This window comes from Elephantulus edwardii, unplaced genomic scaffold (genome assembly GCF_000299155.1).
Source record: "Elephantulus edwardii isolate Elephantulus edwardi_28Jun2011 unplaced genomic scaffold, EleEdw1.0 scaffold00002, whole genome shotgun sequence".
In the NCBI taxonomy this organism is placed as follows: Eukaryota; Metazoa; Chordata; class Mammalia; order Macroscelidea; family Macroscelididae; genus Elephantulus; species Elephantulus edwardii.
In genome coordinates, this window is record NW_006399752.1 from 16,657,236 (window position 1) to 16,662,148 (window position 4,913).

A 4,913-nucleotide genomic window follows, 5' to 3' on the forward strand; every position below is an offset into this window, starting at 1 on the left:
TTATTTTTTCAATATTGTGTTATAGATCAACTTTCTTGGAAATGGTAATAAATACGGATTTCTTCCAGAGAGTTGGTCAGTCAGCTGTGCTCCAAATCTACTGGTATGAACTGATGAGCATGTCTAGGGTTACATTTTTGGGTTGAAAAATGTCATTCATTATCTCATCTATTTCTGGGCCTTATTTTTTTTTCCAATATCTTTAGTGCAGCTTCAACTCTTTCCTTTATTACCACTGGCTTTTGTTCATATGGTGTTTTCTGAAATTTTTCAGTATTGACCAGTTCTTTTTGATACAGTGACTGTTGTATTCCTTCTGTCTTCTTTTAATGCTCCCTGGATCATTCAGGATTTTGCCCATGGCATCTCCAAGTGTTAAAACTCAGGAGGAGATAAAGTTGATGGCTTCTACATCCATCTAGAGATTTCATCCCTGAGTGACATTGCCAACTCCATCCAGAAAAGAAAGTCTTTCACCTTGCGATAATTCCTTCAAGACAGTGATTGACATTTCCACAAGGGGAAAAAAAGCCCCTCCCCTCTTAAGATGAAGACATGAACTCCCTTTCAGTCTCTTGCTATGAGTTTTTCATGTCTCTACATTTGAGTTTCAGAATGATTTCCTGGTACACATTCAGTTGTTCATGTCAAAGTGATAGTGGTCTCACTTAGAAAAATATGCCACGTATTTTTACATTGCCTCAATTAAGTAATTTAAATTTCTCTCTTTTTGAGCTATAACATATTATTGGCCCTGAAACACAAGTTTAGATTATGTTTTATATCAACCACAAGTGGAACTCTCTGGAGTATTGCTGACAGCTTCTAGGGGGAAAAAAGGAAGGATAATAATCACCTTGGATCAGTGGAAAGCAAATAATTTAGATATGTAAAACTAGGTATTTGTGGCTTTGAAAAGGTGGTGTTAGATCTCACCTTGTTTCACAAGAGGATGGAGAATCAGTGTCACCACCCCAAGACTGATTTCTGTGGGGTAGAAGTCAAGCATAAGTCCATCTTTCAATCTTTCCACCAATGTTGACTTCAGTAGTTCCACATACTGCACTCTTTATGTCTTTGTTGGATTCCATAATTTGTCTCAATGTCACACAAAACTCATAGACCAACTCAGTTATGGGGTCTACTAGGGAAGAAACTGGATGAGGAATGCAAGCCTTTGATTTGGCCAGCTTCTTCTAAGCCATACCCACAGGAGGCCTCTTCTTGGGCACGTGGCTCTAGATTCTGCTCTTCTCCAACAGGGGTTACAAAGTTCTTTAGCTCTGCTGATAAGCCCTACTCAGTTGTTCTTCACTGATACTTTTCTTCTGTTATTAGTTTTTCTGGAATGCTAACTATTGGCCAGTTTCCTCCTGTGCATTTAACTGCCTCTGAAAATCCCATGGAGGGTCAGCTATGGCTTGGTATACAACACAGCACTAAAATAAACAGGGAACTATGGTAGTCTAGTGGTAAGAAGCTACGTTGCATTCTCAAAGGCATGTTGTTCAAATCCATCAGCTACTCTGTGGGAGAAGGATGAACAGTCTCCTTCAGTGCAGTTTCCTGCCTCTGAAAACCTGCTGGAGGGTCAGCTATGAGTCAGGTCTGACTTGATGGTACACAGCACAGCACTAAGATAAATCAGGACTTCTATATTCATATTGGGCATGCATTTACAATGGGCACACGACATGACTGAGAAGATAACTCAAGGCTTTATTAAAGCATCCTCCTTACCCCTATTATACGTACACTGCACCAGGCAAAAGACAGCTCACGTTTTCCAGAATTTCTCTTAAATCATTGTGAAACTTAGAGCTTCAACTTATTTAATGCTACCTTTCATGAAAACAAAAGCAAATCTTATCATAAAAAGAACATCCTTAAAAAACAACAATGTCTTATTTTCTTTTACTGGAGAAATCATTACTACTGAGAAAATAAACCTTTCAAATGATATAATTGGTGTTTGTAATCATAGACTTGCTCATAATTACACATCAACTTCCCTTTTCTCACAGTGATTCTTATATTAGAGTGGAATCATTTTCACTCCTGTGAAAAGATAGAATTTTCTAATTTTAAGGCACAACTTCATGTTGCTATAACCTTATAGCAGTTGAGTAAAATTTTATTTGGAACCAAAATGAGCAAGCCATGTAGTGATAACTTTAAATTAAAGTCTTCATTCCTGCCAAAACCAAGGCAGTAGAAGCAGCATGTTTGGATATAAAAACACCAGTATCAACATTAACAATAAAAAGAAAAAGTAACACTGTGGAGATCTTTTTTCTTTCAAGACATGCCATGGGGGCAAAGAAATTTCCTAGGTTACTTATAACAGTTTACTGATATGTGATACTGTTTTAAAATTGTGCTATAAATGAGAAATTTGAGTATTTATGTATCTACAGTTATATTAATTATATATTTATGTATCTACAGTTATATTAATTTGATGAAATTTTACATTTAATTTAAACATTTTTTACATTATTTGTACATTTACATAAAATAGATCCATTTTATATATTTATACATACATATGTATTTATTATTGGTCACCCATTGGATTCATAGTAAGGCATTGTCAGTAGTAGTTGGCAATTTCTCATTTAAGCTAAAGATCAAGTTCTGTTTCATTTTGCTGCTCCAATTTACAAAAGGAGGGGAAAGACCAAAGGGGGAGGGGAGGGAAAACAACATCAATGCATTTCATTTTCATGGTGTTTTCTTAAGTAGCTAATGATATGTACATTCCATGGTGCCTCCTGAGCTCTCCCTCTCCTTTGCCTTGAGATCAGGGCCTAGGGGATGCAGAAGGCAGTGTAGCCATTGAGGTAGCCACTGGTCTGTTGTTTGGTGAGTCCACCATTCAGGATGTCTTGCATGATAAGGTTGTTGGCCACTAGAATATCTGTTCCTCTAGGAATAAACATATCAGCATAGTGCTTTGTTGGCAAGCAGAATTTCTCCAAGGCAGGCCTGAGGATGGTAATGTATTGAGATAAAATCTGCTCAAGGTCCCGTCCTCTTTTGCTGATGTCCCTCAATAGTCTGTGGGAGAGGTAGGTATCTGCATCTGTATTCATGAAGAGCTTTATCTGGTCTCGTGCCCCTTGGGAGTAGTAGAAGGCCAGCATCCCCTCAAAAAGCACGTCATCGGCAGGGTAGACAGTGACTGTTTCCTCCTTCCAGAAATAGGTGACAAAATCATACACAGGAATCTGGACTGTTTTCCCTTCTGTGGTTTCTCTGAGTGTTTTGAAGATGAGTTCATTATTGAAGGATCCAGGTGATCAAAGTTGAACTGGTCCTTCAGAGCTTTGGCCTTCTTCTCTGCAGGGAGGACATAGTAAAAGGTATTATTGCTAAGTATGACTACTTGCTTCTGGTGATAGTTGACCTTATTCTGTTCCAGGAGTTGCACAATCTTAGTACAAACAGATGGCTTGCCACTTGCTGTGCCCCCACTGACACCAATGAGGAAGGGTTCTCCACCTTTGGGTTGCTGGTCCTGCACGGTCTGATTGCTGTCCCAGCCATGGCTCCCACCACTGCTCCTCCTCCCTGCAGCCTGCTAATTTAAACATTCTTATATTGTTACTTGACCTGGGACCTAGGATCTAGAACCAATAAACACTGAAATAATTAAAAAAAGGCTACTTACGTAGGCAATTTTTTTACACTAGTCAACTAGAATACACACATACACAGACACACACTTTGGTGAACCAAAGTTTGAGTAGCAAGTAAAATATTTTCAGAATGGCCAGCTAATTGTCTTAACTCTCCTCTTTCCAAGGAGCAACAATTAAATGTATGTTGTATCACAAACATATTGTTGTAGTTTGGTGCTATCTAATTGACTATGAGGCATAAAGAGGTTATGAATAACAAAATTTGCCCGGTGCTATCCTCCTGACTTCAAACATGCTCCAGCCCACTGGGCACACACTGGGCACCGACTGTGTCAAATCCATCTCACTGAGGCTCTTCCTTTCTTTTTTCTGACTTTCTACCTATTCCAATATTATGCTTTTTCCCAGGGACTCACCAGACCCCTCCTGACACTAGGCCAAAACTACATGAGAGGAAGTTGACCCATTCTGGCTACATTTCCCCAACATAGATTTGTTCTTTTGGTACTCCTTTTAAAGCTCTTGGCAGTACCACAGAGTACAAATGCAGAAATTCTTTTTAAGTCTTCCTTTTTCATTTTTTCAACTTGCAGATGCATAGAAAACAATTGAAAATACCATGTCCTGAGTCAGGAACACATTAATCTTTAAAATGATATCCTTACTCTTTGATTGTTTAAAGAGGTCCTTGACAGTAAATTTTCCCAATGCAATATGGTAGGGTTTTTTTTATTTATACAGTATTTGTCCTTGTGGGACTTAGTTCGATCACTCAGCATACTGCTCTCCAGTCCCTCACAAGTTAGGTAGTAATTTACAAAATGATTGCTCCTGCATGCTGCATAATATTCCACTGTATGGATACACCACAATTTCTCAATCCATTTGTTTGTGGTTGGACATATGGGCTCTTTCCATGTTCTTGTGGTTGTGAATAATGCTGCTATGAACACTGGTGTACAAGTTTCCAGTGAGCCTCTGATACACCTATCCCAATTACCCCAGTCACTGAATCAATCTACCTCATAGAGGGTCTTCCCGTCCTGTGCTGTCCTTCTACCCTACCAAACACGATGTCCCTCTCTAAGGACCAGTCCCTCCTTACAACAAGTACGTTAGACAGAGCGTCAGAATCCTTGCCTCCAAAGAGCAGCCCGGTTTGACCCTCTCCAGGATGAATCTGTTTGTTTTCCCAGCAGTCCATGGTACCCTCAATACTCTTCTCCAGTGCCACAGCTCAAAGGCATCAATTCTCCTTCTATCCTCCTT

General features: G+C 39.3%; 1 pseudogene; it reads right to left on the reverse strand.

The window, feature by feature from the left end:
• Nucleotides 1-2,810: 2,810 nt before the first annotated feature.
• LOC102871654 overlaps nt 2,811-4,913 on the reverse strand; it is a 4,493-nt pseudogene continuing 2,390 nt past the window's right edge.